This window comes from Lissotriton vulgaris, chromosome 3_1, assembly GCF_964263255.1.
Source record: "Lissotriton vulgaris chromosome 3_1, aLisVul1.2, whole genome shotgun sequence".
Classification (NCBI taxonomy): domain Eukaryota; kingdom Metazoa; phylum Chordata; class Amphibia; order Caudata; family Salamandridae; genus Lissotriton; species Lissotriton vulgaris.
In genome coordinates, this window is record NC_141689.1 from 742,953,280 (window position 1) to 742,967,181 (window position 13,902).

A 13,902-nucleotide genomic window follows, 5' to 3' on the forward strand; every position below is an offset into this window, starting at 1 on the left:
AGTAGCGGCTACATGCTTCGTTATTCATAAATGGTTGAAGAAAATATTGGCATGTTTACCGATTCCAGCCTAATGATCAGCTGTTCAGGCTATGGTGATTTGCTATTTTTAACTACAGAAATGTTTTATCTTTAGGTGGAGCTAAATCCTTGATCAAATGGTTCAAATTGTTCAAAATGTGGCTGCCTGCATGCTTCTTTATCCATCTAGGCTTACTTCCACAACTTGTTTTGTAATGTGCACTGGTTGCCTGTTGAGAAATGTGTTCAGTTTAAGACCTTATGCTACAAATAGGCCAGTCAGTTGCATATCTTGATCCCAAATTGTGGAATGATCTGCTCGATGAGAGCCTGCAAGTCCCTGGTAGTGTTTCGAATGAATTTGAAAACTTGTCTGTTTCTGTGTGCCTAATAAATGGTAATGGACTGAATGTCCTTTCTTTGATGAGGGGGCTAGCGCTGGTAAACCTTATCAAGGTATCCATGCGATTTATAAGCCATCATGACATAACATAACATACATAACATAACATAACATAACTATTGCAGCCTGTGTACGCAGTTTAAACTGCCAATTCGACCTGGCAAAATAAACCTTTTCCCCAGCCCAAACTTTCCATTTTGACACAAAAAGTCACTCTTAGGGTAGTCCCTAAACAGCCCAGAGGAAAGATGCAGTGTATTAAAAAAGTAGGACATAAAAGTTTGACCTTTAAATCTCATGGTAGTGTAAAATTCTTAAATTTGTTTTTCACAACTGCGAGACCTACCGCTCCCATAGACTAACATTGAAGTTACATAATTACATTTAATACGCTGGAATTTCAAAATGAGATCAGGTAACCAGTTCATGCTTGGTGACTTTGGAATTTTAATGGAAAATCCTAAATTATGGTGAATCCAGATTTTAAATTACAATTCGAAAACACCACTTTTCGAAAGTTGACATTTTTTCTGCGTTAGCTATTTACTGCCTGTAGCCTGTCTCTGGTCACATCACTGGGTGTAGATAATAGTTGGACTCTGTGTATTCCTCCAAGAAAGACACACACAATAGAGAGCTTAGAGGTATCTGGATGAGCCATCACTGACAGGGTGGGAGGGAGGAGCTGAGCACAGCCCCACTTAAACCAGAATAGGCTGTGTTCTGCTGACAATCACTGCCGGACACACTCCGGTGCCGCTCCAATTTCCATCCTGCTTGTACCCACCACAGCAGATTCATTCCTGCCCCTGAAGTGATTTCTACTCAATAATGGATACATGACCCCAGTCACACTTCAATAGGATCTTCACTGTTGAGCCGGAAGCATACCACATCCTTATGTGCAGCCTGAAGTCCATGAGACGCTCTCTCTTCATTCTCCCTGTCTTCCATGGTCGAAACCTACTCGTGCACTATCATAGTGCTCTCTACATAGTGTCTTGATTGCTTAGACACCTCAGCATTGTTGACTTCAAAAATCCATTACGTGGTCCTGATTATGGCCTAAACTGTATAAAGGCCGAAACGCTGTCGACTTCTACAGCGTAATTCACGGCACCTCCCTTGTGGTGGCCCAAGAAACTAACTAACTAGCGACCCTTGACCCTACATCCAGGCAGGTTGCTCCCCACGCCGCGTAGCTCCACCTGACTGTGCCTGTGCTACTACCCAGCTGCTGCCGAGTTCAAGGCCTGCCTGGTAGGCCTTGGTATGCATTTGACCTATTCTGTAATTTTGTGTTTTCTTTCTTGTGCCTCTGATCATTACTGTTATTTGGTATTTCTGCATCTTGTGCCTGTGCCTGTGCTTGTGCTTTGTACTGTTTTTGCCTCCACCTGCGCCCATTCACCTTCTGCCCCCTCGCTGGTCCTGCTTCCCGGCGCTGCGTCCCCTGCGGCCACCACAGTTCAGCAACTCCATTGCCGACTTCCTCAGCACACATCCCCTCGCCTACACAGACTACATTCTCCTAGGAGACCTGAACTTCCACGTCGAGAACAACATTGACGCCAACTCCACCACCCTGATCGCCAACCTCGGACTCAGACAGCACAACCCCATCTTCACCGCAAACCCCCACATCTCCTTCAACCACTCCACCGAGCACACTGGACCGACCACCACGGCATCCACTTCTCCTTCAGGAAGCCCGCCACACACCACCGCACTCAACGGATGCCTCGACGCTGCTGGAGCAAAGTCACTGAAGACCAGCTAACCGCCACCGTCACCAAGAACCCACCCGCCGACTGCACCGATCTCGCCACCGCCACCCGCATTCTCAGACAATGGATTGACAACTGCACCAACACCCTCACCCCGCTTAAGTCACCCACCAACAGCCACACCAGCAAGAAAACCACCTGGTTCACCAAAGCCCTCCAGGCCTCCAAACAAACATGCCGATAATTGAAGAAGAACTGGCTCAGTGAATGATCACCGGACAGCTATACAGCCCACTAGAACGCCACCCGCAAACACCATCAACTCATCAGAGCCGCCAAGGGGGCCTCTTTCAAGGACCACCTAGATAACAAAGCACATAACAGCAAAGAGCTCTTCAACATCCTAAAGGAACTCTCCAACACCAACGACATCCCACCTTCGCAAGACTTGTGCGACTCACTGGCCACCTTCTTCCACCGCAAGATCGCCGACATCTACGACAGCTTCAGTGCCACGACCACCATGACAACCACAACCCCCATGACCATGACCCGCACCAACCGCCTGCTCTCCTGGAACAGCGTCAATTACGAGGTCACCAGCAACACCATGAACACCATCCACTCCGGTACACCATTAGACCCATGCGCTCACCACATCATCAACAAAGCCAACACAGCAATCGCACCCCATCTCTGTAAAGTAATCAACATCTCCTTTGAGACAGCAACCTTCCTGGAGAGCTAGAAGCACGCCGAGATCAACCCCTTACTCAAGAAACCCAAGGCCGACCCCGAGGACCTCAAGAACGTCCGACTCATGCCCCTGCTTCCATTCCTGGTGAAGGTCACTGAGAAAATTGTCAGCAAACAACTGACCCGCTACCTCGAGGAGAACAACATCCTGGACCCATCCCAGTCCCGTTTCCGCAGCAACAAAAGCACCAAAACGGCCCTCATCGCCACCACTGATGGCATCAAGAACCTGCTTGACAATGGAGAAACAGAGGCCCTCATCCTCCTGGACCAATCAATCAATCAATCAGAACAATTTGTATAGCGCGCTACTCACCCGGAAGGGTCTCAAGGCGTTGGACCTGCACGCCGCCTTCGGCACGGTCTGCCACAACACACTACGAACGCGCTTACACGATGCCGGAATCCAAGAGAAGGCCCTGGACTGGACCACATCCTTCCTCTCCGGCAGAACTCAAAGCGTCCGCCTCCCCCCCTTCCGATCCAAGGCCACGAGATCATCTGCGACGTACCCCAGAGCTCATCCCTCAGCCCGACGGTTTTCAACATCTACATGGCACCCCTAGCCCACGTCGCCCAACAGCCCGATCTCAACTTCATCTCCTATGCCGACGACACCCAGCTGATCATCTCCCTCACTAAAGACCCTCACACCGCCAAAATCAACCTCCACGAAGGAATGAAGGACGTCGCCGAATGAATGAAGAACAGCCGACTGAAGCTGAACTCAGACAAGACGAAGGTCCTCATCCTCGCCCCACCCCGTCAGCCTGGGAAGACTCCTGGTGGCCGAAAATATTGGAAACAGCACCGACTCCCACCGACCACACAGGCAACCTAGGGGTCATCCTCGACGCCACCCTTTCCATGACTAAGCAGGTCAATGCCGTCTCCTCATCCTGCTTCAACACCCTCTGAATGCTCCGCAGAATCTTCAAGTGGATCCCCACCAAAACGAGAAAAACAGTCACCCAGGCCCTCGTCACCAGCAGGCTGTACTACAGAAACGCCCTCTACGCAGGAATGCAACGCATCCAGAATGCCTCGGAACGCCTGATCCTCGACAATCCCCGCCGCTGACACATCACACCTCACTTGAGAGACCTGCACTGACTTCCCGTCAACAAGAGGGTAACCTTCAAGCTCCTTCTCCACGCGCACAAAGCTCTCCATAACACCGGCCCAGCATACCTCAACAGACAACTCAGCTTATACAACCCCACCCGCCAGCTCCGCTCTGCCAGCCTCGCCCTTGCCACAGTCCATCGCATCCGAAGAACGACCGCCGGCGAGACCTGGAACAATAGAAAACAGAAAGGGAGGTCTCCTCAAAAATCCAATGACGGGACGAGGAGTAAGAGTAAAGACAGAAATCAGAACAGTCCCTGTTGGAGTTCAATAAAGGGGATGAAAATATCCACTATATGTCACCATAGCTCAAGAAATCCTACCAAATAGGCCCACTTTGATAAATTGTATACAAAAATATGAAAACAATTTTAGTAAAAATACAAAGCAATTTATTAAAAATATACAATGTTACGCATCAGTTATTGTGCCACAATATACAATATTAAAAAACAGTGTAAGCACCCTCTTATTGGTTCAATGGTGCACATATAATAAAAACACACAAAAAAAGAATTAAAAGCAACAATTAATGGTTAAAAAGAAGTTGTCGACGCAGCGTTTCGGTTTCTAAGTTGACACCTTCATCAGGACAGGTTTCTATACAATAAAGAAACAGGGCCCGATTCACAGAATGAACTTACTACTTTTGGCATTCACAGAATGCACTTACTACTTTTGGTATTCACAGAATGAACTTACTCACTTCGGTATTCACAGAAGTTAGGACTACTAACTTTAGGACTCCTAAATGCCTTCTGTGAATACCGAAAGTCTTAAAATTAGGATTTTTCTCTATTTAGTAGTAGTAAAGTTAGGACTACTGACTTTTGGATGCCTAAATGCCTTCTGTGAATACCGAAAGTCCTAAAATTACGATTTTTCTCAATTTAGTAGTAGTAAAGTTAGGACTACTAACTTTAGGACGCCTAAATGCCTTCTGTGAATACCGAAAGTCTTAAAATTACAATTTTTCTCAATTTAGTAGTAGTAAAGTTAGGACTACTAACTTTAGGATGCCTAAATGCCTTCTGTGAATACCGAAAGTCTTAAAATTACGATTTTTCTCAATTTAGTAGTAGTAAAGTTAGTAGTCCTAACTTTACTACTACTAAATAGAGAAAAATCCTAATTTTAAGACTTTCGGTATTCACAGAAGGCATTTAGGCATCCTAAAGTTAGGAGTCCTAACTTTACTACTACTAAATTGAGAAAAATCCTAATTTTAAGACTTTCGGTATTCACAGAAGGCATTTAGGCATCCTAAAGTTAGGAGTCCTAAGTTTACTACTACTAAATAGAGAAAAATCCTAATTTTAAGACTTTCGGTATTCACAGAAGGCATTTAGGAGTCCTGAAATTAGTAGTCCTAACTTCTGTGAATACCGAAATGAGTAAGTTCATTCTGTGAATACCAAAAGTAGTAAGTGCATTCTGTGAATGCCAAAAGTAGCAAGTTCATTCTGTGAATCGGGCCCACAATGTATTAACACAACATTTTCTTTATAATACAACTGTGTTATCGCTCTTTTACAAGCTTCCCATTGCTTTTTTCTACAGGTTATCTAATAAAAAGTCATTCTACTATTTGAGCAAAGGGACACATTTCTCACAGGAGCAATACATTATACTGAGGGATACTGATTAATGGAGCACACTTTTTTTAAAACAATCTTTAACATGTTATGGTATGGCACAAAAGTACAGTGGTTGCTGGATTTCCTGAGCTATGTTAGAAGTTCAAGAAGTTTGAACTTCAAGACGAATTATAATTAAAGTGACAGTGCACCTATGAGAATAGTATAATACTATTCTCACTAGCGTTATGTATAAACAGCTAGAGGTTTCCTATAGAAAACTTACTTTAAAAACAAATTCGTAAATCATTCAAGTTGTATTCCTCTGTATTCAATGGGAGGAAGGGGTCCTTAATTCATCACAGGACATCATTATAAGCGAATAAATGAGAATCATGAAGACATCTCTTCGTGTCTGAAACCACAAATACCTTACATCAAAATCGAGTTAGTCATTTGATGTGGAATTAATATACGTGTAGATATAGTAAAAGTTTGTGACGTTACCTCAATTTTGTTATGGAGTTTTCTTTATGAGGAAAAAGGAGCCACCGTTATAGGGACCTTATTTTGGATTTCCTTTAAAGAGTTGGAGAAATTGGGATGTACCAATCAGTTCTCATATTAAATTAAAAACAATCATGTTAAAGATTCTGAGTTACTAAACAACCTTCTCATCCATCGGTCTGGACTACTTACCAATGAGATTAAAGGACCAGCATGAAGTGCAGCACGTGACCGGATTGTCTCAACTGCCTTGCTTTTATAGAAGTGCTGTTCGGGGTTTTTTTTTCTCAATTGACCACCCTGAAAGAAACATATCTTGGTGATGGGTTTTATCAATTCCCATTTGTTTTCGACATGTTTAACGGAAACAAGCATTATTACTCCCTTAAGGGGCATGTTGTGTCTCATCAATGAGGCACCTCGTTTACTGTTAGTTAATTTATCATGGCGTCTATATGTGCTGTTTATGAAATGTTTCAGTATTCCTTTTAAAGTGTTAATTACCGCAGTATTGTCGTTGCGTGCGCTAAGACAGTATCGGTGTATAGTATGCACGCTGGTTGTGCACAGTTTGTAATTTGCTCGGGTTTCCTAAACTCATGGTTAAAGTAATTTATACAAAGTGACACCGTGCGCTAGTGTAATAAAGATGAAACCATCATCTCCGTTGTAGCATATGCTTACATACTAAAGCGGCAGGGGCAACTAATCACAAATTCATAAATTTACTCGTGCGCATTTTTTTAAACAAACAACGACCCTCCATGAATGGGTTCTCTCGCGCTTACCTCGTGTCCAGTATTCGGCCTCCCTGCTCCTTTTTCACTCCGTACTCATCAGGATGTCAGTGCAGAGGCATACGTCCTGTACGAATGTATTTAAGCCTTACCGCTACGCGCCTTATTTTTGGACATCTCGCGAGACTTTCCGGTCGCTTTGACGTATTATTACGTGCGACAGCGGAAAAAGAACTACTATGGTAGTTCTTTTAGTCTTGTGCGACTTGGCTAAAGAACTACAATGGTAGTTTGTTGTTGGTTTAGAGGTATTTAGTGCTACGGTTTCGTTGTTCTATTAAAGCGGTTTTGGAAAAAATTATTTTACCGATTTAGGGTATCTACTCTCATTTATTTGAAATACACTTCCAAGTTATGTTTATATATTCACTCCTAATAACTGTAGTTTAAACACGCTTGGGCTACTCTTATTGTCATTAAATGACCATTCTACCTTGAGGGTCAAGTTAGCCGGATTTGTATTTGTTTTTCCAGCTACAAATACACGTACTCATATAGAGAACTATTATAATTGCTGATATTCCCTATATAGTTCTATAGTCAGGGGAGTATTATTTATAATATGGGCCTTTTTTAGGAACACCGGGTGACATGACTGGGTCGTGTTCGAGGTTCATAAAATACGTTCCCAGTCCTCCTTGTTGTTCAACCCGTTTCTCACAGTATTAAAACGGGACATGAAAAATTGTTCACGTTTTTTTCTTTTGAGGTCAATGTCCCCACCTCTTAGATTCATTTGTATGTTTTCTAATCCACACCACAATAGATCTTTGATTGTGTGGTTGGCCTCTTGCCAGTGATCAGTTAAAGGGGCTCCTCTTTTTTTGGTCCGAATCGCTGATTTATGTTCGGTAATCCTTAGTCGAATTTCTCGACTTGTCTCTCCTATATACAATAAATTGCATGGGCATTTTATCAGGTATATCAGGTTTTTGGATCTACAATTCATGAATGAATTTATTCTATGTTTTGCGTTGTTTTGTTCTATATGATCACCTTTTATAATGTTCTCACAGTTACAGCAATTTCCGCATGGAAATGTTCCCGTAGGTAGGGGAGCATTGTTGATGCTTGGTTGTATGCTGGTAGGCATCTCTCTGTATGTATGTACCAAGCTTTTTTTTAAAGTGGGGTTGCGTCTGAACGCAAACATCGGTTTTGGCATTTTTTCTGTATTTGGTTTATTAACAAGGTTCCAATTGCGGTGTATTATGTTTTTAATTTTATTGCTGATGCAGCTATAGTTGGTCACGAATATTAGACGTTTTTCCTTTCGTTCGTCCACTTTCTTTGAGAAAAGATTATCCCTATTAAAATATTTGGCTCTTTTGTATGCATGCTTAATCATGCGTTTTGGGTAGCCTCTTTCTGAAAATTTATTCGTTAAGACCGCTGCATGTTTCTCAAAGTCTCTCATTTTGGTACAGTTACGTTTTAATCTTAAAAATTGCCCAAAAGGTATATTGTCCTTTTGACATGGCGGTAGGCATGAGCGAATTTTGCGGATCTTGCGTTCGCGAATTTTGCGGATTTGCGGATTCGCAATCCGCAAAATCCGCGAATTCCCGCGAATTTGCGGATTTTTTTTTTTTGTGTTCGCCCGTGTTTCTGCCAGTTCGCGAGGGTTTTGTACACTTTCGCAAATTGCGAACTTACCTGTCGGGTCGCAAGTTTCGCGAACTTGTTGTTTCTACGTGTCCAGCCTGTTTGGGACACTCTTCTTCATCACTGCCACTCTCTGTCACCACTGCCACTCTCTGACTACTCATGCCACCCTCTGGCCCACCCATGCCACCCTCTGTTTCATCACCACACCCTCTGGTTGTCCAGTGTACATTATTTTCGGCAAAGCAAAGCACACCTTCCCTGCCTCAAGTGACCTGAATTAATTTGGGGCTGATTAATGTGTCACAGAATATTTTTTTAGCTGCCACCTGCTTCCTTAGTGCGCCCTGATTAGTGATCTTTTGCACTTGCTAAGTGCTTTCATTGTTGCAAAATTAGTTACAACACCTGCCCTGCCCCAACTGACAATAATGAATTAGGGGCTGATTAATGGATTTTAACTTCCAGCCTGGCTCCTGCTTGTCTCCCTTAGCTGTAATTCAGGACCTTTGTGGCATATGTGTAACTATTCTGAGGTTCAGAGCAGGGTCACATAATAGTTTCAACTGGCAACTGAACTCTGGAGGGGCCCCTCAGGAAGCACTACAGGAAATGGCTACTAATGATGAGCCTGAACTTTTGAACCTGGTAAGTAGTTACTTTCAGTTTTGCTAAAATCGTATTTCTGCAATTTTGCACTTATTCGCGGGGCGCGAACTCACGCGAACTCACGCGAACAGTGCGAGCAGTGCGAGCAAAATCCGCTGCTCGCGGATTTGCGGATTTTGCGGGAGATTCGCAAATCTCGCGGATTGCGGATTTCCCGAAAATCCGCAAAATCCGCGAGCGGAACGGATTTTCCGCCCATGCCTACATGGCGGATGGTAGCTCGAGTAGTGGAGCATTGTGTTCCTATCAGTCTTTTTAGTAAAGAGTTCCACCTGGAGTTTATTATCTTCATGTTTAATAACAATATCTAAAAATTCACATTGATGGATGTGGTAATTTGCTGTGAATTTTAAATTGGGATCTCCCAGGTTTAACCATAAAATAAGTTCCTTCAGGGTGTCCAGGGGTCCTGACCAAATAAAAAAGACATCATCAATATATCTGGACCACTCAGATATATTCTCAAAAAAAGGAGCTAATGGGTTAAAAATGTGGATATTCTCAAATTGAGCTACATAAAGACAGGCCAGACTGGGAGCACAGGTGGCTCCCATGCTGGTCCCCTTTATCTGTTTATAATATTCTTTATTGAAAATAAAAATATTGTTTTTAAGGACAAGACTGACGCAATCAATGATAAATGTTTCTTGTGGATTAAAATCTCTATCCACTGGGCAGAGTAATTCTTTAATCATATTTATAGTACTGTCTTGTGGTATATTTGTATACAATGCCTCGATGTCGAGGGTCACTAAATATTGGGTTTCTGGGTTAAATGGTAAGGCTTCAACTTTTTGAATTATAGCTCCCGTATCTTTGATATACGCTTGTTGTTTTGTGACATAGGGTTGTAAAAAAATGTCTGCGTACTTACTAAGTGGCTCAGTCAATGAGCCAATACTAGCTACGATGGGCCTCATAGGTGGATCTTGAAGATCCTTATGAACTTTAGGAAGTCCATACAGGGCAGGTATAGTGGGGTTATTGTTCCACAGAAATCTATATTCTTCCTCACAGATGGCAGAGTCTTCTTTGGCTAGGTCTAATGTTCTTTTGACTACTCCCTTAAGTAAGTTCCAATCATTCCTAGTTACTTTTTGGTAGTGATCTTTGTTATCTAGCATAAGGGTCATTTTAGCATTATATTGTGCAGTGGTCATGATTACAATGCTACCGCCTTTATCTGCAGGCTTGATGGTTAGTGTTTGATTATTCTCTAGACATTTTAAGGCATTTTTCTCTTCTTTATTCAAATTAAATTGGGTCCAATTTTTCTGGTCTAGTAGTTCCATTATGCTTTTTTCTACAATCCTTTCAAAGGCTTCTATGTCCTTGTTGGTTTGGCCAATTTGTGGGGTCCAAGTTGACTTTGGTTTAAGACCAGATTTATTAGAAGAAGGAACTCTCTCTTTGCCTTCAAAGAACGTTTGTAGTCTGATTTTCCTGAAGAAGTTTTGCAAATCTCTTTCAGGATTGAACCTATCTATTGGACAAGCTATGGCGAATCCAAGACCCTTTTCTAAAAGTTTGATTTCTATTTCACTAAGGATGATGTCTGATAGATTAATAACAGGGGCTTTTTTTACTTGTTCCATGTTTTCTGGCTCCTGGTGTACGGTCTTTGGTATGGCTGAGGTTGAGGGGCATAATTCCCCCTCCCTCTGCCTCTTCCTCTCTGTTGTCCGTAAGGTTGGCGTTGTGCTAAAAAAGGAAGCGAATCTTTGGTGTTCCCTGATGCTGTTTCCCTATCTTTATTTGAAGTTATCCCCTTGGATTTCAGCTTCAGAGTCTGTGCTCGAATAGGAGGTATCAAAAACTCTTACTTTTTTCTTTTGAAAATTTTGGTTGTGGTTTTGCTGCCAGGGTCTACGGTTGGGGAAGGACTCTTTAGGGCGTTCATAGAAATCTTTCTGCAGGTAAGGATATACGTGTTCTGGATTGTACTTTGCTACATCTTTACCAAATTTGTTACTTTTCTTATTAAATAGGTAATCCCTATAGCTATTGACGTCATTCTGAATATCTTCCAGTTTTTTTCGGGCGTCATCCAATGCAGTTCTATCTGAGAGTTTTTGCTCTAGGTCTTTGATTTCTTGCCTTTCCATGACTAGGATGTCAGTCGCTGTCTCGATGATTAAAAGCATCCAGTCACGGCTGCACCTGTTAGCTACAAGGGTCCAATTTTTTATGAATTTCTGGTTATTGATGAATATACCAGGTTCATTGTTTACTTGAAGCCCCTTTGGAATTATCCCCCGTTTACAGTAGTCAATAAGGAAATCCGAGTGTAACTCAGTCCTTATAGTTTTCTTTTTGGCATTCCATAAATTTCGCCATTCATCTTCATTAGTATTATCAATTCTGACGGTGGAGATATTTTTGACCGTCCCATTTATAATCTTATTAAATTGTTCTTCATTATAGCTAAGTGTTTTGATGCCTTCCATAGTAGCTAGTGGGTATGATTGCCCCAAGGTTATGCACACAACCTCCCCGGTTAACAAACTGTCAGTACAATAGAAAACAGAAAGGGAGGTCTCCTCAAAAATCCAATGACGGGACGAGGAGTAAGAGTAAAGACAGAAATCAGAACAGTCCCTGTTGGAGTTCAATAAAGGGGATGAAAATATCCACTATATGTCACCATAGCTCAAGAAATCCTACCAAATAGGCCCACTTTGATAAATTGTATACAAAAATATGAAAACAATTTTAGTAAAAATACAAAGCAATTTATTAAAAATATACAATGTTACGCATCAGTTATTGTGCCACAATATACAATATTAAAAAACAGTGTAAGCACCCTCTTATTGGTTCAATGGTGCACATATAATAAAAACACACAAAAAAAGAATTAAAAGCAACAATTAATGGTTAAAAAGAAGTTGTCGACGCAGCGTTTCGGTTTCTAAGTTGACACCTTCATCAGGACAGGTTTCTATACAATAAAGAAACAATGTATTAACACAACATTTTCTTTATAATACAACTGTGTTATCGCTCTTTTACAAGCTTCCCATTGCTTTTTTCTACAGGTTATCTAATAAAAAGTCATTCTACTATTTGAGCAAAGGGACACATTTCTCACAGGAGCAATACATTATACTGAGGGATACTGATTAATGGAGCACACTTTTTTTTAAAAGGAACACCCTCCTCACCAACCTACGGCAGACCCAAGACATAAAAAGACTTTCTAAGTCCATCCTCTAACGAATGTGTCTGGTTTCTGCCACACATTTAAAGGTAACTGCCTTACTTTCAAGGGTCTTCTTTTCTTTCAGTATGCAGTCAGTTGTGGAGTGACATTTACTGAATATGCATATGTCTAATAAATCACAGAGTGAGGGGCCCCCCGAGGTTGGGTGTGAGGCAGATCTGCGGGGGGAAAAAACAGTCAAAAATACATAAAGGAAAGAATAGATCTGCCCCGTATTTAATCAAGGATAGGCTCTTATAGAGTCCAGTTTTTTTCAGTAATCACCCATTTCAGCGCTCACCAAATAGTCAAGGCCAGATTAGATTTAAACAAATGCAATTTTATAGAAAATATATCATTTTTATTGTTATTTTCTTCATATTTTTTATAGCACATATATACATAATCATTTTTTAGAAAATTTCACAATTACAAGGTAAAAAAAAAAAATATACAACCCATCAACCTTCCAGCATTCAAACTTCAACATATTCATACATCACAAACAGTCATCCTCATACAAAATTCATTCATGCATTCAGCTCAGATAAGATTTAAGACAAATTGCTCTGAGAACATCCTGAACATTCCTCTCAGCCATAGGCCGGGGATAGATGATTATAGGTTCAGGGTAGGTAGTTTCAACGCCGACGCGCGTTTCGGTGCCAGGCCGGAAGATAGGCCGCAACTTCGTCAGGGCAAGGGAAAAGGAAGGAGGGGTTGTACTCGACAGTAGGAAAAATACTTCTGATATCCAGGCACTCTGTAGAAAAAACACATCTTTTAGTATAGTGTTTAGCCCCCATTCAAAAAAACATTTTAAAGAGATATATTCACATAGTAACTAATCACAGTGAAGGATTCACATATACGAGAGACACTCATTGGTTATCCTCATTTTTTTCCCTTTTTAAACAATTTTCAGTATACCAATATATAATGGTGCTAGTCGCATAGTACTTCAACACAGTGATAATATCATACATTGGGGGCATTGGTGAGCTCGAAAAATGGGTGACACATTGGATCGGGTTTAAAAACAAACAATTAATAGTCAATATTCAAGATATCTTCAAGACCCATGCAGTGGACCCTCACACACACACTCATTCTCCTGTCTCTGTACTTTTATACAATGAGCATTACTCAAATAAGCATTGCTCCATTCATCTGTCTTTTGTGTATAAGTATATACACACTTAAGTAATCCATCACAAAGGCCTAGTTTTTAGGACGCTAGTTCTTTAAGCATGTTTCCAAACCCCATTGCACATCACATTTATTGCGGGCGTTACCTTGCATTCAGGTCCACATCCGCGTATAGCGTTCTGCTGGGGAATGATGGCAAGTCTTTTCCAATTAGAGGCAAGCTTTCAGCACCTTCCTGATGTCCTACATAAAAGCGATTATAATATTTCAGAATCCTATCTACCACTTATTGAACCGCAATCCTCTTGGATTTATAAACATCACTTCTTACCTAAATATAGGTTCTGATGGGCGAATAGCGG